At 37.7% G+C, this 24,809-nt stretch overlaps 2 protein-coding genes across 3 annotated transcripts in view; one reads left to right on the top strand and one right to left on the bottom strand.

Moving 5' to 3' along the window:
• LOC130841628 (telomeric repeat-binding factor 1-like) overlaps positions 1 to 7,587 on the bottom strand; it is a 35,216-nt gene extending 27,629 nt beyond the window's left edge. The window contains 1 exon segment of the mRNA XM_057717767.1: positions 7,386 to 7,587. The gene's annotated coding sequence lies outside the window, so the exon portion shown is untranslated.
• The window catches only part of PLS3 (plastin 3), a 76,711-nt gene continuing 58,448 nt past the window's right edge, over positions 6,547 to 24,809 (top strand). Inside the window, exon 1 of one of the 2 annotated variants that reach the window (XM_057717765.1) lies at positions 6,547 to 6,700. The gene's annotated coding sequence lies outside the window, so the exon portion shown is untranslated. The remainder of the gene's footprint in view (positions 6,701 to 24,809) is intronic. The other variant, XM_057717766.1, reaches the window with a different exon arrangement.

Raw genomic sequence — 24,809 nt, 5'->3', positions numbered from 1 at the left:
AAATCATGCAATATGTGGTCTTTTGTAACTGGCTTCTTTCACTTAGCATATTTTCAAAGTTCATCTATGTTGCAACACTGTCAATCTCTTTTTAAAGTCACATTTTGCACATTTGGTAGACACAGACTCAAATATTTATAGCATTTAACCAATGACCTATGTAGTAAAAGCTCTTTTTTCAGTCTTGATCCATCCATCTGCCTTCAAATATTTATAGCATTTAAAAATCCTATTATATTCTCTCTCTCACACACACACACACACACAATACACACACATACTCTTATGTACACAGACACTCTTAAACTCATCAAAATCTGGCCTAACATATTAGAGAATCAAACAATCAAGAACAATAGGCTAGGGGACCTCCGTGGTGGCACAGTGATTAAGAATCCACCTGCCAATGCAGGGGGCATGGGTTCGGGCCCTGGTCTGGGAAGATCCCATATGCCGCGGAGCAACTAAGCCCATGCACCACAATTACTGAGCCTGCGCTCTAGAGCCCGTGTGCCACAACTACTGAGCCTGTGCTCTAGAGCCCGTAAGCCACAACTACTGAAGCCCGAGTGCTTAGAGCCCGTGCTCCGCAACAAGAGAAGCCACCACAATGAGAAGCCCACGCACTGCAACGAAGAGTCACCCCCACTTGCCACAACTAAAGTCCCCATGCAGCAATGAAGATCCAACGCAGCCAAAATTTAATTAATTAATTAATTAGTTTAAAAAAAAAGAATAATAGGCTAGGGGCGTCCCCAGTGGTCCAGTGGTTAAGACTCTACGCTCCCAATGCAAGGGGCACGGGTTCAATTTCTGGTGGGTTCGATCCCTGGTCCTGCATGCAGCCAAAAAAAAAAAAAAAAAAAGAATAATAGGCTAGACAGACATGACTGTTTCTTTAGGAGCCTGCTGAGTGGCAATGGAAAATTATGGATAATCCCTATAAACTGGGGGATTTACAATTTATCCTGAGGAGTGTCTAGCATACCTTTACCAGGCCCTTCTCATAGGAAACCTCCAATATTTGAAATACATTCTGATGAAGTTGTAGGTTGGATATTTCATTCAAAAGAGTGCTTTTATAACCCAGACAGACAAAACAGTGAAGTCAAGATATGTATGTGAGCCAATGCACTCACCTACTTTGCCCTGTAATTTACAGGCATGTTCATTTTCCCTCCTTGAAAATCAAAATGTGATGTGTTCCAATTAGTTATGTAAACCTCATGGGGGTGGTGGGGATTAATACTGCTATATCTAAAGTAACTGAGAATTGCTGTAACAAAAAGCAAGACGTTCTGTAATTTGCAGTTTAATCATTACAAAACAAGATTTGGAAGTTGTTCAATCTCTAAAGTAAGTATAACAAATATTTTATCTCTTAAATAGATGAGATCTCAAGCAAACTTCTTTCCGATTGAGGTTATCACTGGACCTTTAGGACAGGCAAATCTGAGGCTCTTGTGTTGCATTATGAGGAAGCAGAAGCCCTGAAAGGAAGCCCAATCCCAGAAAATCACCGGAAGCTGTCCCTTTGCTTTATCTCCCTTTCATTTCCACTTAGCCTTACCAAGTCGTATGTATCTTTTACAGACTAGCTTAAGTGTCATTGCACAAAAGATGCCTTCTCTGACTGCTTCAGCCCAGTCATTCTCATTCTTCTCAGAATTCCTACAGCATCCCTTATATAGTCTACCTTGAATTTTTTCTCATTATTTCACATACGTTGCTTTTGCTATTGAATTGTTATTAGACTATTAATTCCATGTGTGTTGAGACCATACTTTTTCTATATTGCTTATAATACTTAATGCAATGCTGAGAACATAACAGGCACTGAAAAGAATATTGTTGACTAATTATATGTTTAGCAGACAGCCAAACTGGGGAAGGGGGCATTTTAATTTTGAGCATTTCCAGTGATGATAGTGACCTTCACTGGATCTACATAATAAAAGGTTAATGTTGAACAAATATGTCTTAATCCTAGTGAAGACATTTCATTTTATGTTTTTTAATTTTTTTCTGTGTGTATTAGTTTCTCTTTTTAAATTTATTTTTTGTTGAAGTACATTTGAATTCAATGTCGTGTTTACTGCTGTACAGCAAAGTAACTCAGTTATACATATATACATTCTTTTTCGTATTCTTTTCCATTATGGTTTACCACAGGATATTGAATATAGTTCCCTATGTTATACAGTAGGACCTTGTTGTTTTTCTTGATTTTCTTGTCTTTTTTTTTTTTTTTTTTTTTGACAAGTGAAAATCTGAAAATACCCTTGGGCATGTCACAATAATTTCTTTATGAAAATGTGCTTGTAAGATAATTGGCATGTTTTAGCAGAAATTCAGTTTGATAGTAACCTCTGAGGCTTGAAAAATATTTGAAAGTACCCATTCAAGGAATCAACACTCATGTTTATATATGTGCACATTTTGAGTTGGAAACATGAAAACACCACTCAGTAAACAATGGAAATGACTGCTCAAATTTTTATATTCTGGATCAAAAAATTTCAAGAACTTTTCATGTCTACCAAGATCTCCTCCATGCCTAATACTTTAAGGATAAAAGAAACCTTTAAAATGCCACTTAATTTTTTAAAAATTTCATTTCACTATTTGCTGTGGACGATAATGTGTATTTTTAACAAGATATAACATGTTGAATAAAAAGAGGAATTAAGGATCAATCAAAGAACTTAAAATATCATAATATGGAATACAATTATACATAAACCATAAGATGAAAGAAAAATAGATTCATTCCTGGAAATGAAATGATATATTAAGAAGCAATTAATTAAAATAGAGTGGTACACAATCATACATTTAGACACAGAGAAAACAATTAGATGAATTAGAAGAAATTATTTAGGGTTGAATTGATCAAGATTCTTTATTTCTTATTTCTATTACATAATGGTTGTGTAGCAAAGCCACATTTTAGTAGACCATTAAAAGGAGGTTTTTTTAAAGAAGTGGATAAAAAGGAAAAATATAATTTACCCTAGGAAAATTTCAGGAAAAAACTCAGACTATGTGCACACAATACACTGTTAACTCTACTGGGGAGAGTGTTGATCAGAGCTATAGGAAAAAGAGCAAAAAAGGGATGTGCTGGTGGAAACTAGGAAAGAAAGGTGGGTTGGAGAGAGAAAAAAACCTACGGGGGAAATTGGGGCCTCCCATGACATCAAAGGACTACAGGAAGAAGAAATGATTTTCAAAATTTTGTGATGTTGATTTTAAGTTATTACAAAGATGTGGGGCTGAAAATTGGAGATGTGAGAGACCTAGGCATAGAGCTTTTTGTTTTTGTTTCTACAAGAATAGAACCATAAAATATTCATTAGTTCAACATTTACTGAACTCCCAGGTGCCAGGTGCTGTTAAGATGAATTAGAGCCCATACTATTATCAAAAAGATAAGCAACATCAAGTGTTGGCGAGGATGTGGAGGAAAGGACATCTTCGTGCACTGTTGGTAGAAATATAAATTGGTGCAGCCAGTATGGAAAACAGTATAAAGGTGCCTCACAAAAAACTAAAAATAGAACTACCATACGATCCAGCAATTCCACTTCTGGGTATTCATCCAAAGAAAATGAAAGCACTAATTTGAAAAGATATATGCATTCCTATGTTTATTGCAGCATTATCTACAGTAGCCAAGATATGGAAGCAACCCAAGTGCCCACTAATAGATGAATGGATAAAGAAGATGTGATATATATACATCCAGTGGAATCATAAAAAAGAATGAAATCTTATTACTTGTGGCCACATGGATGGACCTGGAGGGTATTATGCTAAGTGAACTAAGCCAGAAAGGGAAAAACAAATACTGTACGATGTCACTTATATGTGGAATCTAAAAAAACAGAACAAATGAACAAATACATTTGAGATACAGAGTCCTCCATGCTGGTGGAATGGAGGCGGCATGGGGGAATGAGTGAAATAGGTGAAGGGGAATAAGAGGTACAAACTTCCAGCTATAAAATAAATGTCACAGGGATATAATGTACACACATGGAATATAATCAATAATAACAACTTGTAGGGTGATTGATGGTAACTAGACTTACTGTGGTGATCATCTCGTAATGTATAAAAATATCAAATCAACATGTTGTACACCTGAAACTAATATAACATTGCATGTTAATTATAGCTCCATTTTTAAAAGATGAATTAGAGCCTATAACCTGCCTTTGAGCTTCTGAAAAGGACCCTGAAGATAGATTCTGTGCAAGCCTCTTTTATATAGAAAGGAAAACTACCAACTTCAGGCTACTTTGTAAATGATCCTATATATCTTAAATTGATGGTGTGAAAGATCAGAAAGAAATGCAGTTTGAATAGAGCTTTGAGGCCTAGGCTCCTTTGTTAGAGCAAAATGCTAACATCTGAAAAGGACTTTTAGATTTTGGGTAACACAAAAGTAGCTCAGTTACATCAAAATGGCTATCTTAGCAGTATTCATTAAAATGGAGTTCTACTTGGATTATATCATTGAGCTTGTTAAACAGGAATCTCAACCAGCATCCAAATAGGGCACGTTTTACCTGTTAGAAACTGCTGAGGCAGTGAGACGCTTGGGCACCCTGTGGCTTTGAAACTATGACCACTGCACTTCCATTAAAGTGACATTTCTTGACCACAAATTCTTGCTGAATTCTGACAGCCTCAGTGTTAGTAAGTAAATAAAGCTTATGTAAAGCTTCTGTGTAAGCTTTTTTGAAAAAAACAGGAAAGCATAATAGCATATTCATAGGATTCTTAATACTTGACTTCTAAATTCTAACACTTGAAAAATAAACTAAAATAGAATACTAAGTTAAGTAATTGAGACAATATCCATACTCAAAAATTTACCTTGCAGAGTCCCTTCATAGAGACATTCTAAGTCTGTAAATTTAAGTTTTAAAACTCTTCAGTGATGACTTACAGAGACCATAAAATGTAGAAAACTTAAGTACTGTATTAGCGTATCTAGAAATTTACTGTAAAGAATTCCAGAAACTATACCAAACCTTGGGCCAATCATTGAAAGCCAGAAATCTCATTTTGGAGCCTCTTGTAAATGTGTGTGGCGATATACTGCACAGTCCACACAGCACGAACACATTGAAATCAGTACTTTTGTGCTGATCCAAACCTGACCCAGTATAAAATCTCTCACACCAGAAATTTAATATTTCTGAAAGCCTGACTGCCCTCTCATTTCTTTTTCACCTTTCTGTGCCTCTCATACGTTCTTCCAGCTGGTTAATCACTAATTAATATTTAACGAGGCTTTTTCCCAGTGCCAATTCCTTCTCTGCTAGTCTAGCCTTTAGGCAGTTATATGAACTCCCCTCTTCTGCCCATTGAAGAAGCCCCGGCACTCACTATAGGTTAATTTCTCTAAGGAAATTCATAACAGCAGATGAAGTGAGGGTTCCTTGACAAGACCATTCAATTTTTCAGGCTACTCTGTTTATTTATTTATTTATTTTTGGCTGAGCCTAGCGGTATGCTAGATTTTAGTTCCCCCACCGGGGATCGAACACGTACCCCCGCCACAGTCTTAACCACTGGACTGCCAGGGAAGTCCCAGGCCACTCTTAATTTAGCAATTTTCCTAGTGCATATAAAATGAGATGTAATTGAACCAATTTTAAATTCTTAAAAAAAATTTCCAAGCACACATTTCCTGAGCAAAATGGTTGCGACTGAAACAGGAAAGGGCTTAGCCTTTCTCTTCTAGGGCTGTGCCACAGCCAATCTCTTCACCTGACCCTGGAGAATCTGTCAGACTCTGGTCCCCGGAGCTGATTTTGGACCTGGAGCGACCCAAAGGATTGGAATGCAGATAAAGAGGAGAAACCTCTGCGCGTATTAATGAAACAGGTCAGCTATGACACAGAGGCCAAGAAGAAAAGGTACTCTGGGAAGCAGGAGCGTGTCTCCAAGTTTTCTCTGGTGAAAGGAACCTGATGAGAACTGACATCCATTTGCAGTCAAACGAGCGGAACCACGTTACTTCCACCTTCCCTTCCTACCTCCACCTCTCACTCCTTTCCGCATGGACAAACAGACCAGACAGGTGATTTTGGTCAATAATTTACGTGGAACGAAGCCAAAAAACTTGAGCGCCTCGTCCTGTCCATATATCTGCTCCCTAGACCTCGTCAGAAAGGGAAGATTGCTGAGGTTTTCCCTCTGCGCTGTTTCTTTTATCCTTAAAGTATTAGGCATGGAGATCTTGGTAGACCTGAAAAGTGACGTTCAAACTCTCACGCCAACATTCTCATCTTTTCGTTTATTCCACACGATTTTTTGGAACTTGGTCCCCGAGCCAGGCTCTGTGGACTTCTAATCTCTTCTTAGCCGGGGAGGGGGAGAAACAGGAGGGGAGGACCGCAGAGTTACAGTGCCCATCCCTCCAGGGCGCCCATCCCTGTGCCTATTCTCCCAACTCCCCACCCAGTTGATGTGACAGGCTTGTGGCCCAATCCCCTTCTCGGTTCCCAGGCCGACTGCTAGCACCACCCGAGCCAATGGCGGCGGCCGAGGGGCGGAGGGGGCTGGCAGGAGGGGAGGGAGCGCTGGCTTTAGAACCGCGGCCGCAAAGATTCCGAGCGGCAGAAGTTCTCCGAGTGCGTCGGTCGGAGGCTGTGGGGCCAGGTCCGGTACTCTGCGACTATATGTAAGTGCTCTGCAGGCGCGGGAGGGCACGAGGGGAGCAGGATCCCTAGGCGTGGGCAGGAGTGGGTCCAGGGGAGAGCATCCCCGGGAACCTCGGCAGGAACTTGCCGGGCACGGGGGACGGGGGGCTGAGAGGGAGGCTGGAGAAATTCCTGTCCTAGCCCTTGGGCGCCAAAGCGATCCTTCGCATCGGGGATGGGTGGGAGTGACCGAATGTTCCCCACGACAACCACCCGCCGCAAACACGTTCTCTGCTCTTCACTGGAGAGATGGTGCTTTCTCACTAGTTGCTCTTAACTTGTTGCCAACCTTGGGCTGGAGTGCTTGACGCCAACCCTTGCTCTTCTCCCCTCCCGCGGCGGCGGCCCCGAAGTGGAAACCAAGCGCCTAACTTCCCTCTGTCGTCCTCCTCCAGCTACTGCCACCCTCCTCCCCCCTCCTCCGCCGGCTCCGGACTCGGGAAATCCCGGAGCCGGTCGCCCACTTCGGGTGACCTCACGGGCTCACCCCGGCCCCCGAGCCCCGCGGGGTGCGCTGGCCCAGGGAAGGAACGAGGCTCCGGTTGCCTGCCTTCCGCCTGCTTCCCATGCCATTAGAGAGCGAGTCGCGATCGCACCGCGTCTCCCTATGAGTAAGCACTTTTTTCCTTTCAGTAGCAGGACATCTCCGGGCCATTAGGGCAGTACCTCTCCGTTCTCCTCTCCGCCCCCGATCCCGCGCCTCCGGTCTGCTCCTTCTCTGCTCCTCTGGCTCTGCAGCCTCGAGCGCGCGGTCTGGGCAGCGGCCGCCGGGCACCTCTCGCGGCTCCTCGGGAGGCAGAGCCGCAGGGGCGATGGGCAACATCCCCCTCCCCCCACACAGCTGCACTTGCCGGTGTTTACTTTTCCCCACCCGCAGTACTTAGCGCTCTAATGAGAGGCCGGGGGACGCCGACCACCCCCGCCCTGGCTTCTCGCCAGTCCCAAAGTTGTCGCCGCCGCTGCTGCTACTTGCTCTAATGTGCTGGCGGCTCCGACGGCCCGGCTCCAGGGCAGAAGATCCCAGCCTGGGAGGTGGAGTGGGCTTAATGCTTTCTGACACTTCCCATACGCGACGCTTCTTGCTCCACACCCGATCTGGACAACATCCCGGGTGGTGCTCAAGGTTGAGTTTAGAACTAACAGGGTTGGAGAGCCGCGCCATTTAGGATCAGATAGACGGGATGCTGGGGGTGCCCGACCTGTTACCAGGGATGGGGAATGAGGGATGGGGGGTGGGGGGTGGGGAAGAGAGCCTGGCTGGCCGCACAGTAGGTAGAAAACCTAGGTGAAATTAAAGACTGCTGAGAGGTAAGCACAAACTCCGCTTCACAGGATGTCACAGTGTATTTGGGAGCCTAAACTTGATCCTGAAGATGCAATTTACAGTGAATTCCAACACAGCGGCCGAAGCCCCACACATGCCATTTGGCATCACGTGCCCCAAGTCTCTGATGCCCCTAGGGTAATGGTCACATGACTTCTTTTGACTTTAAAACTGGAATTTAATGGCCGAAGTTCATTTTCCCAAAACTACTGCGACAAAAAAGGGGAGGGGGGTTGTGAACTAGCCTCTACTCAAGGGAGTTCTACTTGGATTTGTCTGAGGGGAACAGTAAGGGAATTTGGTGCTCAAATTTTATCCAAAATACAAACGGAAGTTGTTTTTAAAAATAAGGGCTTGAAATATGTTTGTGCTGAGATATACATCTCCCCTGTGGCCCTTCAATCTAGTTATGGCTTTTCTAAATTTTAAAAATATCTTACTAATTATTTTCAAGAAAAATGGTCCTTTTATTCATGCCCTATTTCATTCCTAAATGATAGATTTTAAGCCATATCCCATAAGATAGTGCTTTTTAAAAATTAGGCTTCCTCCATGTCCCCGGGTCTGGCCTATATTCCAATTGAACTGTTCTCTATATTTGGCATCTGCTTGAAGGTGGTGGATAATCTCTTGGCTAAAATTAACCATCAGTTATTGTGGTTTGGAATTAATTGAATCAGAAGTCAGGCACAAAAACAGTGGACACTAAATTTGAGAAATCACAATGGTTGGGTTTGTAACTGTCAATACTTTAGTAGAATAATGAGAGGCCACATAAACCACTCCCATAATGACCAATGCCTGCCCAAGTGGCCCAAAGTTAAGGTTGCTGTAGGAAAAATGTGGCAGTTTTTGCTATCCAGATTACATATTGCAGAGTATAGAAACAGGCAGAGGAATCTCTAAGGTCGAGAGTTTAAAAGCTTTACTTATTTACAAAAATGGATCCAGTCTTGAAAACAACTAGGGCAGCTAAAAAACTGGGAACGTTTGAGAGATTTTGGCTTTGTATACTTTAGCTAAAAACCCTTTGTCTACTTACTTCAGCAAGCTGTGAATGGCTTGAGCACTCCATTTTCATGCTGTGCATGGGTTTCTGAGCCTAAAAACTAGAACAACTTTAAAGCGCATAGTTCTGACCACAAGACTAGCCTTGCGGCACAGATTAGCTGGAAGCAGGCTCAAACTGCACCTGAGTTAATTGGAGTTAACTACACTGGTGGATAGACCCCCCTAGTGGAAGTGAGGTGATAATATAATTTTAGATTGAGTTCCTAATAAATATTTAACCTTAAGAAGAGTACAACTCTCCAACTAGGTTAAAGTGGTAGGGAGATGAGTTCTTTTTAAAATAGTATCAACTCATGTCAAAACAGGATCCTCACTAGGCTCTGTGTCCACAGTCTTTCATTGTCTTGGGGCATGCACACATTTACAACTACTGACTTCATTTTTTTAGTGGTATGATCTAATGAACCCAGGCTTTCATTAAAATTGGAGAATTATGAGTCTAATTCTTAATTTCTACTCTTAGAGCTGGAAAGTTATCAAACTCTTTACTTGGGGAGGGAAAGCCAAATAAATTATGCTCTGCCTTGATTTAACACAGACAGTCAACACTGAGGTCCAAGGTCTCTAGTCTGATGCCATCATTTAGAGTCAATTGCTAAAAATGTCTAGGCTTAATGCATTTTGGATAGAAGGATTAATTACAACTAGTGAGTAATATTCGGGTTGAGATTAAGTCTCTTCTACAAATGGTTACAAGCACATTAGACTTGACAGTGACTATACTGGCAGAATGTCAGTATCCAGGGCACTATCAGGAACCCCACGAAATTCTTCTCCTAGGCAAACAGTGTGACTGTTACTGAAAAGAAGGGGGTAGTAGCTTGGCCGTGGTGCTTGAGCACTAAGGAGATTCTTTTTGGTGAAACTGACAGAGAAAAGGAAGAAAATTCACTTGCCATTTTTCCATATTCTGTTTTAGGCGTTTCTACTTGCCTTTCCAAGAAATTTGCTGACATAATATTCTTAGCACATATGATAAATTCATGAATTTGCTATTGCTATAATCTAGGTGGAAGGTATATGCCAAACTGTTTTTGCTGTTTAGTACAGATTCCAAAAGTAGGTGGTGTAAAATTGAAAACAAACATCTATCGGTACATGAAAACTTGGGTATCTGTTTTTGGAATCATTTTGTACTTGCTCATGTTCTTTTGGTGAAAAGTAATCCAGAGGGGGAAAGTTTGATCTGTGAAAATAATAAAACTGAGTTTAGAAGAAAACAGCTAGATCATGTTTTGAGGCTGTATAATTATTCTAGAGAGTGACACACCATATAATGTATGTTCAATGTGTTGGAGGTTTCAAAAGCTTTTTGGATACATTATACTGTCGGAAGGTCTTTTAGATACCAGTGGTCATGACTAGCTGTTTTTAGTTATGAGAGAACTTTGGTTAAAATTATGGCCTAGAAATATAAAAAACTGTCTAATTGTGAAATAGTCTCAGGAGAAGATCTGATAATCCTTGGGCCAACTGGTAGTTATGGAGGTTTCCAAAAATTCAATATGTTTAATAACATTGAATTTGCCTTATTCTTAGCACTTGAAAAACAAATATTGGTGAGTATAAACTGTTTTAGGGATGAAAAAGCATTGCTGTTAAATGAAAATTACAATGCTACGGGGGACATGTTGGACATGCTTCAGAAGAACTGATTCTAGACATGGCTCTGCCACTGACTCTAGTTTGACCTTGAGAAAGTCACTTAAGATTATGATATGGATAACTAACATTGAATATATACATGCGCCAGACACCACACATTTTCTCATTTATAAAATGAGGGCATGGGTCAGGGATTTTGGTTTGCTGGGATTTTTTTTTCTTTTATAAGCTATATCTTTCATATAGATATAGTCTGGCTTATTTCAGTTATATTTATCAGTTGATTTTTTCCCAGTTTTAATGCAACTATATTGAACCAAGCTAAATACCTTGTTGGCACATTGGTGACTATCCAGGAAGATGATCACCAGTGGCTTATTCCGTGACTAATGTTATTTCTTTACAATATAGAGGTACCATTTATATCATTCCTTATCAAGGATTTTTGGCACATTAAACTTACTGATTTTGTATTATGACAAAGCTTAATTTCTCTTAACAGTCTAGAAATTTGATGATAAGGAGGTAGTGTTGTTTATTGGAAAAGGCATTGAGTATGGACTCCAGGGTCTTTTAGTCCTCTACAGTTTGCACAGATAGGCCATCTTAAGTAAATCATGGAAGTTCTCTGTGTTCATATCTGGATTTTACTTTATTTGTAAGCCATCTGTTTCCAATCTATGTATTTCACAGGCATGCTGAAAGGATAAATGAGCTATGTAAGCCTTGGCTCTTCAACAGACAGGTGCTATATAAATTCAAAGTACTGTAGTAGTATATCATAGAAGCACTAAAACTTTAACAAGAGTTTACAGAAATGGCAGAATTCTCATCACTTAAGTCTTGCCACATTTTTACTTGTCTGTAAATGTTCTCCAGCCATCCACTTTTACAAGCTAAGAAGAAATAAAGCCAGACATAATATAATGAAAAATAAGAGAAATGGTTGATAACAAGAGAATAAAAACCTATGTGTGTAATACTTTCTTATATTTTTTCTCTCAAACATTATGCCAAGTAGCCTGTAAAAGCCATTAATGTGATTTTTTTTTAACATTTCCCAAGTAACTACTGAGCAGTATTTTGGTGTTCATTGGTAATGATTACAAAACACTTTGGCTTATCAAACTTCATTCTCTTTTGTGATTGCCCATAATAGGAGGTTTTGTGTAAAATTGTGCATGAAAAATCAAATGTTTCTCTTTATAATTGGACTCAAAATTGCATATGCAGGTATGGAAAAGTGCATAATGGAGGAGATAACTTACATTTAAGTGGTATGCCATCATTAACACAAAAAAAGTGAGAAGTTAATGTAGGTCTTTATTTGAAAAACAAACATGTTGGGCTAGATGACTTCTGAGGGCTCCTTTTCAACCCACACCCTCAAAACTATTAACTTGGAATTACTTTTCATTGTCTGTTGTCATCTTGCCAATTACATGATGGTTAACTCTATCATTCTTTGCGATGTCATGCATTTTTATTTTGTTAAAATTATGTTTTATAACATTTGTTAAAATATCATTTGTGAAGTGATGGTACTTAATGAAAATGAAATAAGCAGAAAGCCTTGAGTTAAAGGACCTTTGAAATAACCTCATGTGACTAGTTCTGAAGAGAAGGTTCTTTTTGCTAAACGAAATCATTTTCTTTTATAAATTCTGATCTCTTATTTCTACCGTCTCTGGTTTAAAAGATTCAATAGCAAATCATTTTTTTATAATCTTGTAACCCGTATATTGAATATACAACTCTCCGGGCTTCCTAGGTGGCGCAGTGGTTAAGAATCCGCTTGCCAATGCAGGGGACACGGGTTCAATCCCTGCTCCAGGAAGATCCCACATGCCGCGGAGCAACTAAGCCCGTGTGCCAATAAAAAAAAAAAAATAAAAAAAAAAAAAAAAAAAAAAAAGAAAATACAACTCTCATTCTCTTCAGCTGTTTTTAATTTATATGTATATATACTATTTGTTTATATAAAAAGTATATATATATAATTCTTACTTTCTATAAAATAGAATTTGTGAGAGCAGCATAACAGCTTTGAATATTCATATTGCATTCAACATTATATGCTCTAATTACATAGTGTTGCGCTCAGATTGACATTCTGCTATTGACACTGTTCTTTAGACACGAACGTAATTTTTAAGCTTTTTTTCCTGTATTTACTTGCTTGCATATTCCATTTTTGCCATTTCTTATGTTGTTTTTGACATTTTGGAGCTTGTATATCAGGTGAGGGAGAGTTAGCATTTAAGACTATTTTCTCAAAGGTGAAAATGATAAGACATGATTCCTAGGGTATATCCTATGCTATAATAGTCAATAGGTATATTTAGTTAATCTGCTGGAAAAGTGTCTTAAGCAGTGTGTACTTAGGATGTTTTTAATCACTTTACTTTGGATTAAAAAAATACAAGGCCATTGTAAAAATATTAGAAGAAAACAAAAGGGTTTATAAAGAAGAAAAATAAAAATTCCTCACAATCGTACCACCTGTTCATATTTTTAATGTTTCCTGTGTAGAAAGATATTTTTAAAATTGGGATCATACTGTATATACAGTTTGTATCCCATTCTTTTAACTTATATTATGAACATGTTTTCATGTAATCAGATATTTTTGAAAATATTTCAAATTACTGCATATTCTATATGATGGATAGTTCGTAATTTATTTCACTAATTCCAGATTGTTGAAAGTTTTCGTTCTTTCCATACCTTACAGATAATGCTTCAGTGAACATCCTGGGGCAAAAACCATTTAGTGACTCTGATTATTTCTTTGAGATAAATATTCAGAAGAGAAATTGCAAAGATTTTTGTTTTAAAGATGAATTCCTTTGTCAATCTCTGAAATTTAAACATTGGCTTAAGCAAAAAGAGCCTTGATTTCTAACAGTGGCACTCAAAAGGAAAAAAAAAAGCTGTTCTTTATATAGTGTTTCGTATGGAGCTGGTTTAGGCAAAGTATATGTCTTGGAAATATTTTGGTTTCCTCTGATCTAGTTAGCAGGTGCAAAGCAGGATGAAGTAGAATCCTGTGGGATGTAGAATCATAGGAAGTTCTATTTTTTGAAACGGAACTGTTAATGGGGGAAGGGAGACATTCTTTTTCAGCTTCTTTGCCATTATAGGTTATTACAAGATATTGAGTGTGGCTCCCTGTACTGTACAGTAGGTCCTTGTTGGTTATCTGTTTTATATGTAGATTGTGCATATGTTAATCCCAAACTTCTAATTTAACCCCCCTTCCCCTTTGGTAACCGTAAGTTTGTTTTCTATATCTGTGGAGTTATCATATGATCCAGCAATCCCACTCCTGGGCACATATCCAGAAAAGACAAAAACCCTAATTCGAAAAGATACACACACCCCAGTGTTCACAGCAGCACTATTTACAATAGCCAAGGCATGGAAGCAACCTAAATGTCCATCAACAGATGAATGGATAAAGAAGATATGGTATACATATATAATGGAATATTACTCAGCCATAAAAAAGAATAAAATACTGCCATTTGCAGCAACATGGATGGACCTAGAGATTATCATCCTAAGTGAAGTAAGTCAGACAAAGACAGATATCACATGATATCACTTATATGTGCAATCTAAAAAAAATGATACAGATGAACTTATTTACAAAACAGAAATAGACTCACAGACACAGAAATGGCTGTGTTTGTTGATAGGCTTCTTTATCTCAGGCTGTCGGTCTCTTGAAGTACAGTGACACCTCGGAGATACTTCGGTTGGGTTCGAAACTATTGCAATAGTCAGTCACACCAATTTTTTTGGTTTCCCAGTGCATATAAAAGTTATGTTTACACTACACTGTAGTCTGTTAAGTGTGCTATAGGACTACATCTAAAAAATGTACATAATTAAAAATACTTTATTGTTTAAAAATGCCAATTATCATCTGAAGCTTCAATGTGTCCTAGTAACATTGAAGATCACGGATCACCAATCATTATAACAAATATAATGATAATGAAAAAGTTCGAAATGGTGAGAATTACCAAAATGTGACACAGACGCAAAATGAGAAAATGCTGTTGGGAAAATGGTGCCAGTAGACTCACTTGATGCAGGGTTGCCACAAATCATCAATTTGTAGAACGTGCAATATCTGGAAAGCACAATAAAATGAGGTATACTTTGACAGTGCTCAGTAAATTGCAAGTTTTATGTTGCATTCAGGTTGCTTAAATAACTAAACTGAGATCCAACAGTGGTAAAAACTTCTGGTGCCACCAGTTAATTTGTGCCTAGTTTCCCCAAATTACACTTGACATAACAAATATTTTGTATATTTAAATGGCTCATTGTACACTGCATATCTCTTTCTAAATGTGTCCCATGCTTCTTCACAGACCCTTCCAGGATGTTTGTCTCCTTCCCCCGGTTCACTGGTGGCACTAAGGACCATGTTGGTCTGGAAAGTTTTGTCTGACTGGACAACTTGTTCTCACCACCTCCTTTGTTCTCAGAGGGATCATGTACATGCCAAATTTCCTAGTCAAAATGGATTTTAGCGTAAAAATATAGGTTCCAATAGTTTTGCTATTTTATATCTCTGTGGCATTGGGGAAGTTCCTTAACTCCTCTAAACCTCAATTTCACTGTCTATAAAATGGGGATAATGTCACTCGTTTTCAGTGTTGTCCCTAAAATTAAAGGAGAACATTTATAAAGAAAGTAGCATATATTAGGTGCTCAATCAGTGTTCCTATTTACAGGTCAATTAATGTTGCCTGAGGTGACCTTTATCAGGTAACTATAGTTACCTCTTCATTTTCCTCTAATTTAAACTTTTTTCCTTAAGTATCACCATTGAAGATAAGACAGTTCATTTTTTCTGTTTTATTTAATAGTATTGTGAAAATATGACTTTCTAATGCTCTTTGTTACGAAAGTGGAGAATTTTAACAGTGTTCCAGGTTAAGAAGCCTCTTGGCTTAGCTGAGAAAACTTTTTACCATTTAATTTATGCTTTTATGAGGATATGCCATCCAACAGTGTAAATTCACCCTCAAAGGAAAATTGGAAACATGAGTCTTTTAATACATTACAGACATCATTATAAATCCATTGCCACTAACAAATTTAGCTTAGATCGGGATGAAAGGTAATAGGTAATGTTGATGCCTGTTTGGGGGTGGGGGAGGGGAGGGAAAAAAAGCTTCAAGTTCTTCAGTGTTTCCACAACAGTAGAAATAGTATAAACATGAATGTTTAAAAGTTTACATTTGGAAAAATAGGAGAAAAGAGAAAATAAGTTAGTGAAAACTTAAAATTCTGGGGAAGGCAGAGAGTTATAAATCAAATCAGTATCTTTCCAACATGACATGTAGACTTTAGACATGGGTGAATCCAAAACATATTAATTTTAAATTTATGATGCCCATTATTTCATCTAGTGGAAGTTTTCAAAAGCAATAACCAGGAAATGATGAAGGACATTGACACATTCAACAAATATTTTGAGCAGTTTGTGGGTCTCCAGTTTAAAGCTACAGTTGAATCAGTTTTGCAAGTGGTTATGAATAATTAAAATTTTATATTTTGTCTTATGATAATTAAAAAACAAAATATAGACAAATTGCCATGAAGTATAGATAACCAAAAAGTAATATTGATAGATTTACATGTTTAAAGATGTAAACCAACTCATGCTTTTGGTATCTTATCCCAAATCAAAGATTTCCAGCATTAGTTGCCCTTCCCCCCCAAAAAAGCAAACTAGAATATATTTATAGGTGGAAGCAGAAGGTGGCAAAATTCCCTAACCAGAGAAGGTTTGTATAAAGATGTAGGGAAGATTGCTATGTTAGGTCAAGTACCTTGAAATGTGTAAAGATTATATAAAAGAAGCCCTATAAGGCATTTATAAAGAGATGTAAAACTCAGGATAATTTTTAAATGTGCCCAGGGTTCTCAAGTATATAGTGAGATAGTACAAACTATAGATGGAATAATAGTTAGCCAAAGATAGTAACATGAACAATGCCTTAATTAGTCTGTTTGTGGAATGGCTTCATCATTCAACTAAAATAAGTTTAATGAAGACTGTTAGGTGCTAGGGCTACAAAGATGGTAAGATACTCCTGCAGTCTAGAAGAAAAAATGTAATATTGGATTTCATGAAACCTAAAAATATTATACATGTAGAAAAGGAACTTAAATATGGCCTTTTTTCTCAATATGAAATAATTTCTAAATTTAAACCTTTTGTGAACAAAGACATTCATGTATAACCCAATATAATCAAATCTAAACTAAGAACAAATCAAATTTAAACATTGTTATTTCTTTGCAATAATTATTGCATCCTAAAAAAAGTGCTCACCCTGAGTTAATTTTACTTAAATAGAACATTGCTCAGCCTATAAATGAAGGTCAGCAGACACCAGTGTCTTGGAATAAAATAGCCCTTTGGCAAGAAAATGAGCCACACCCCATTTAGTTTTTACAAAAATAAAATTCTTTCCAGCTTTACTAAATTGTAGATGTTGTGCACAGCATGTACTTCTGCAGTAGTTGGTTCTGCAGCTGTGGAAATATCCATGTATGCAGAAGCCCTAAAAAACATTGATTTGCCATTACTAGCACATGCAGCTCTCATACTTTCTGTAGAACAGCATTCTGTTAAGTTTTATCTGATTCAAGGATAATAGGGAGTAACTACAGGTATAGCTGACACCTTAATTTTCTTTCTTGAACTTCTTGATTGTCCCAGACTTTAAAATGAGCCAGAAACCCAGGATTCCAAATCTGGTCATCATTTCATTTGGTGGGAGAGGATCAAATGGATCCAGTATATCCGGATGTACTATATCAGCTGTATATGGTTTCCTTCAAAGACAGTACTAAATTCCTGCCATGTACCATGGAAAACACTGTTCTCCTAGGGAGAAAAGAAAATAAACCCATTCTCCTGATTCTTTCACAGTATACCTGGCACACAGCAGGTCTCCATAAATACAATACATTTGAAAGAGGGTATAAATGGCCATGAATGACCCTTGCTGATACAGATTAAATTGTGAAAACCTAATCAGCGAATTGGTAACTTGTGAATCATATTGAATAAAATACATAATGATGTGAACCTATCAGAAGACTAAGCAAATGGCTTCCGCGGTTTTCTTCCTCTTTTACTTGTTTTAAATGAATAGTCAGGAGTGAATGTTACGGATGGCACTTTCATTGTGAGAACTGCTTAAGTTTAGAATCAAAGGAAAGAGGAAATTGGGACATATTAATATTTTTAGCTTGAATATTTTTTAACTTTTTAAAGCAGTTTTATTGAGATAGAATTCACATTCTATACTACCCATGTAAATTGTACAGTTCAGTGGATTTTAGTATATTCACAGATATGCACAACGATCACCAATTTTTCAACATTTTCATCACCTCAGAAGGAAACCCCAGAGTTTTAAGCTGTGCCTCTCCCCAGCCCCCCACCTCCCCATCCCTAAGCAATCACTAAGCTACTTTCTGTCTCTATAAATTTCCCAGTTCTGGACTTTTATATATAAATGGAACATATGGTCTTTTGTGACTGACTTCTTTCACTTAAGCATATTATTTTCAAGGTTCATTCACATCGTAGCATGTATCAATACTTCATTCCTTTTTATGGATGAATAATAGTCCATTGTGTGGATGTGCCACATTTTGTTTATCCATTCGTCCATTGATAGACATTTGGGTTGTTTCCACTTTTTGGCTGTTATGAATATGGGATGTGTTAATATTAAATGTCTAACCATGCGTCAGCTAATGAGTTAGAAGTGGTACTGACAAGATAACATTTCACTTATCATGGGTCTGCTGTTAACGTAAATCCTTGCTTTGAGCAATATTGTTTTCTACATCTAAATGTAGCTAATTTTTTCCTGTTTCTTGATGCTTAGTAGCTTATTATCATCAACTTGTTCCCAATACTACCTTATTCCCTGGTAATATTTTTACTTGAATAATGGAAAGCCTGTAAATGTTGTATAATCACCTTTTTAAAAATTTCGCAGATTTATCCAAAATTCCTTGTTTATACACATTTATTGAACACTTAGTAAAAGGAACAAAAGTAAGCAGTATTAAGTATTGCAGAAGTAAATGATAAATGCTTTGAAACACAGTGGTTTTCAGTCAATCAAGCATTACTGAGCACATCTAATATATTTATTTTTTTGAATTTACTCTTCAAATATGAAATATATACACAGAACAAAAGTCAAAAGCTATAAAGGAACATAAAGGAAAGAAAATAAACCTCTTGGCCCTAACTCCAATACCCCATTTCCCTTCCCAGGAGATAACTATTAGTACTAGTTTCTTGTGCATCCATCCAGAAATAATACTGAGTACATTTGACATGACATTTTCTGAAGAGCTTACATTTAGAAAGTGCAGTATTAAGTTTGAGGGAGTCTTTACCTTTTGACTCTTTAAGGATGAACATGAGAAGGAGGGATTATCCAAGGATGATAAAAAGAATCAGGTACAGATCAGAGTTTTTCTTTCAAGAACTCTTCAGGTCAAAATAGCTAATAATACCTAGAACCTATCTCTGCCATTATCTTCTGCATTCAACACACATGGAAGTTCCTAGACCTAGTTGCCTTATTCTTCTGGGCAGCTAGCACCTTGCAGGCCAACTAGAAAAGTATAGGCCTCCCTGAGAGAGGAGGGCTGCACTTCAGTCAAGAAAAGATACAATTTCCAGGAGACCCATTTAGAACTTCCTATTTAATTACTTAATTCATTTAGCAGGCCTTTATTAATTATCAACAGTGTGCTAGGCACTGTTATCACTAAGATAAAAAACATAATCAAGAGCTCAGAATCTAATCCAGCCACTGATTTTTTTTTTAGGGGGGTACACCAAGTTCAATCATCTGTTTTTATACACATATCCCCGTATTCCCTCCCTCCCTTGACTCCCCCCCCCCACCCTCCCCGGCCCAGTCCTCTAAGGCATCTTCCATCCTCGAGTTGAACACCCTTTGTAATACAACAACTTCCCACTGGCTATTTTACAGTTGGTAGTATATATATGTCTGTGCTACTCTCTCGCTTCGTCTCAGCTTCCCCTTCACCCCCCGCCCAGCCACTGATTTTTGCAGATGAGGTGACAGAGGTCTAATTGATTTTGACTTGCCCCAGCATGCAGTGGTGGGGGATGGGGTCTCCTGATACCTAATCCATCACTGTTCTTGCCATAAATTTAAATACCACATCCAGAGTCCAGCTTGGTTTACTAGGAATGCCTCTTCACCCTGAATCAGTTTATACAAACTGGAGTTTTCTTTCAGATGCTAACAAAATGGCAGATGCCATGTCATTAAAGTTGGCAATGAACTCTGAAACTCAACTTCATCTGTAAGTTAAGCAGCATTATTTAACTCAGCCGACTCTTCCATAGCTAATGGAAATTCGTTAGTAATAGCTTTAAAGTGGTAAATTATTTTCTAGGTCGTATCTTCAACCAAAGTACTCTTATGCTTACAAAGCTGCAGTCCTAATCACTGATCTTAAAGAGTTTCCTACACCATTTTGCATCCAAAGGATTTTGAAAACTCTAATGCCAATATATTGAATATACATTGTAGGATTTATTTATTTATTTATTTATTGCCACACCATGTGGCTTGTGGGATCTTAGTTCCCCGACCAGGGATTGAACATGTGCCCCCTGTAATGGAAGTGCCAAGTCCTAACCACTGGACATCCAGGGAACCAGATTTGTCACTCTTGATTTCTTCCAAACTGGATTTTATCACTCTCAGAGAGCCAGTATTTCCCCGTTTCTATTAGTCCTCACCAAAAAAAAAAAAGTCCATTTTATTCATTGATTCATTCACTTATTCAGATATTTGCTGAGTGCCTCTATAGGTCAAGTTATTTTCTAGGCACTGGGGATTATACCTGTCACTGAAACAAACGAAAATTACCATCCTTATGAAGCTATACATCCTACTAGGGGAAGATACAAAATGAACAACGATATAGTACCTTTGATAGTAATGTGTTATGGAGAAAATTAAAGTTGCGGGTATAGGGAGTGGGAAGAGGGCATTGCCATTTCAAATCATGTGGTCACAGAAGGCTTCACTGAAAGGAAGATATTTGAGGCAAGACATGAAGGAGATCAAGGTGACTAGGGAGACGTGTCACTTAAGTAAATATTTCTAATAACAGATACCAAAATTGTCATGCAATGGTGGGTTCTTGCCCTGAAAATCTCCTTTATATCAGCTTGTTATTTTGGTACTGAACAGGAAAAAATATCATTTACCCAGATCAGATATGCTAGTGGAGTCATGAATTGACCATATATGCTAAGACTATAGTGTCAGTAATTATGTCTATAGTGTTTTGGAAAAATTCATGGGAATAATGTTTAAAATAGGATATGAAATTATTGCATGTAAATTTTCTTCCCTTTTCCCTATCAATTTAATTATACTATATTCTGTGTTTAATTCTGTTAGATTTTTTAGTTGAACTTTTTACTTTGCGGAAATTGTAGACATGTACTTGTAAGAAATAACGAAGAGATCCTGTGTACCCTTTACCCAGTTTCCCCCAGTAGTAACCTCTTGCAAGACCATAGTACAATACCCAAGCCAAGATGCTGACATTGATACAATCAAGATGCAGAAGAGTTCTGTCACCACTAGAATCCCTTTTGTCCACCCTCCCCACACCCACCCCATCTCTGCCCCTGGAAATCACTAATCTGTTCCCCATTTCTATAATTTTGTCATTTCAAAAATATTATATAAATGGAATCAGAGTATGCAATCTTTTGGCATTTTTCATTCAGCATAATTCTCTAGAGATTTATCCAAGTTGTGTATATCAATACCTTCTTCCTTTTTATTGCTGAGTAGTATTCCATGGTATAAATGTACCATAGTTTATTTAACCACTCACACATTGAAGGACATCAGGGCCATTTCTAGTTTTGGCTGCTACAAATAAAGCTGCTACAAATATTTGTGTACAGGTTTTTCTGTGATTGTAAATTTTCATTTCTCTGGGATTAGTGCCCAAAGAATGCAATCTCTGGGTCGTATAAGAGTTGCATATTTAATTTTATAAGAAACTACCAAAATGTTTTTCTATAGTGACTTGTACCATTTAACCTCCTACCAGCAATGTATGAGTGGCACAATTTTTTACATCCTTGCTAGTATTTAGTATTGTCACATTTTTGTTTTAGCTGTTCTGATAGGTGTGTAGTGATATGTCATTTTTGTTGCATTTTGCATTTCTCAGTGGTTAATGATGCTAAGAAACTTTTTGTGTGTTTATTTCCCACCTGTATATCCTCTTTGGTGAAATATCTGTTCATGTCTTTTGCCTGTTTTCTAACTGGATTGAGTTGAGTTGAGAGGTCGTTGTATATTCTAGATAACAATCAGATATGTGGTATACAACTGTTTTCTCCTAGTCTGTAGCTTGTGTTTCCATCCTCCAAACAAGGTCTTTCACAGAACAAAAGTATTATTTTGATCAATATTTCCTTTTACGGGTTGCCTTTTTGGTGTCATGTCTAAGGCCCCTTCACCAAACATGGTTCCCGATGAATTTTTCAAATTTTTTTTTCTTAAGTTTTATGGTGTTATGTTTCACCTTTAAGTCTGTGGCCCATTTTGAGTTAATTTTCATGTAAATCTTTATACAAAATTTACACAAAATTACACAAAATGAGGTCTAGGTCAAAGTTCTTATTTTTTTTCCTTTTTTTTCCAACGCTATGGTTGTCCAGTTGCTGTAGCACCATTCCTCCACTGATGTGCTTTTGCACCCTTGTCAAAAATCAGTTGAGCTTATTTGTGTTGATCTATTTCTGGGTTCTCTTGCCTGTCCCATTGTTCCACATGTGTTGCTCTGTAACCACACTATCTTGATTGCTGTAGCTACAAGGAATGACTTAACACCAGGCAGAGTGAGTCCACCCACTTTATTCACAATAAATTTTATCCGTTCTAAGACCTGTTTCTTTCCACATAAAATTTTAGAATAAGCTGGTCTATGACCACAAAAAACTGTGCTCTTGATAGGAATCGCATTAATAAATTATAATTTTGAGATTGCATATGTAATGTTAATTAAGTTAAAAATGGTAATTCCATTAAGGAAGACAGTTTAATTTCTTCTATAGTCTCATGCCAGGTCTTATTTTCTAAAGTAGTGCCTATTTTTATGATTTTTAAATCACTGAACAAATATTAATTGGTCATTTCTCTTCAGATATAACCTGGGTATCTTTTAACTGCCAAAATTGAAACTTTTTTTTTCAAAGGGATGACACATTCTTGATTTAGGTACATAACTTTCAAGTTCTAAATCACTGTATGTTTTTGAATTTTAAAATTATTTGAAGAGTTCTTTCCAGAATTTTTAAAGACCCCCCCCCATTAGATTTCTCTTTACAAGATGCCTAAACCTACTGCCTTAAGGAAAGTATGGTTTACCTCTTCTGTTGTTTCAAACCACATAGCAAAATAGAGTATGCCACTAAATCATTGGGATTTAAGGTATTGGAGTTTAGGATGTGTTTGTTAGTCATGAATAGTAAGTTAAAAATTTTTTAATGAAAACTTTTGCACATTCTCATGCTTTGATCTTTGATTCTGAAAAATAAAATCTTAAAAATTACAAAAAGAATCTGGTAAACCTCTTAAAAGGGCACTTGGAAACTTACTATTAGGGATTCAAAAAAGAGAAGAGGACTGTTAAACTGATTAGGGCTGAAGAAGAAAGGAAGAGAAAATGTCAACTTGTTGCTTTTGGGTGCGGGAAAAGTGAATGAGCTCATGCATTCATTTCTGCCTTGCTTTCTGAAGATAAAGCTTTTCAACCCTTCTTTCTGCTTCATGATTCAGGGTGGAAGCACCAAAAACACCTGGCTCTCTTTCCCATCCTGTTTATATTCTAAATTGGGTTTTATTGTTTTAATAAATATATCACTGGCAGCCTATAACATTATGAATGTGGTATTAAGTGGTTACACTCAGAAGGCAGGAATTTGAAAATCACAGTCCAGTTATACTACCTTAAACACAGTTAACAGAATTACTTCTCAATGAGGAAAATTTACCTAAGTTATAGCATGTGGCTCATATAGTTTTAGTATAATTATTACAGTGAAATTTACCACCACTAAGCATTGTCTACAGAGTTCTGAAAGGACAAAAGTGTGATCCAAGAATAGTAAGCCAAGATGTCATTCAAAAATTAAGGTACTAGGCAGTTCCCATGTAGATAAAAGAACTCATAGAAAAGAGAAATACTCCAAAGTGAAATTCAGCCAATTAAAAAACAGGGCAAATTAAGAATTTAAGAATTGAGAAATCTTGGTAAAAAGATGTGTGATGATCATTGAATCCATTTAAATATAGAATTAATACTGAAAAAAATTTACTATCACTAATAGCAGTGAGTTGTTTCTTCTCCACCTCCTCCTAACTTTGTTTAGGTAATAGTCCCACCTACAGCAAAACCCATCCTGTGATGGAAAAGAAATGTAATTTAAGAAAGAATGCAGTATAAAATGGTGCTTATCAAACAGATATTCCAACTCCTTTCTTCACATATAGCTTATCTGCATTTTTGTACTTGGTCTAGTGAGAGACTTTTTTGTTTGTTTGTTTTCTGTTTTTTTTGGCACACGGGCTTAGTTGCTCCGTGGCATGTGGGATCTTCCTGGAGTAGGGATCGAACCTGTGTCCCCTGCATTGGCAGGCGGATTCTTAACCACTGCGCCACCTAGGAAGCCCCTAGTGAGAGACTTTTAAAAGCTCATTCTCTAAAGCAGTGAATTCTCAGAGCCAGCAAGCCTATCATAGTCAACCCCATCAAAAGAACCCTACTAATGGCTTTAGCCAATTTCTGAGGTAACAGTACCAGGGAGAGGGATAAACTGGGAGAAGGAAGAATTTGCTCTTGCGTGGACAACTTTTTGCTAACAATGTGATTTTTAGCAAGTGAGGGCCACAAAAGCCGTTTGATTCGTGGCAGAATTAATTATGAGACTTGTTAGCTGTACCAGGTTAACA

Source organism: Hippopotamus amphibius, chromosome X (genome assembly GCF_030028045.1).
Source record: "Hippopotamus amphibius kiboko isolate mHipAmp2 chromosome X, mHipAmp2.hap2, whole genome shotgun sequence".
NCBI classification, from domain to species: Eukaryota; Metazoa; Chordata; class Mammalia; order Artiodactyla; family Hippopotamidae; genus Hippopotamus; species Hippopotamus amphibius.
The sequence above is the reverse complement of the archived record's forward strand: the minus strand, read 5'-3'. Positions and strand labels throughout refer to the sequence as shown.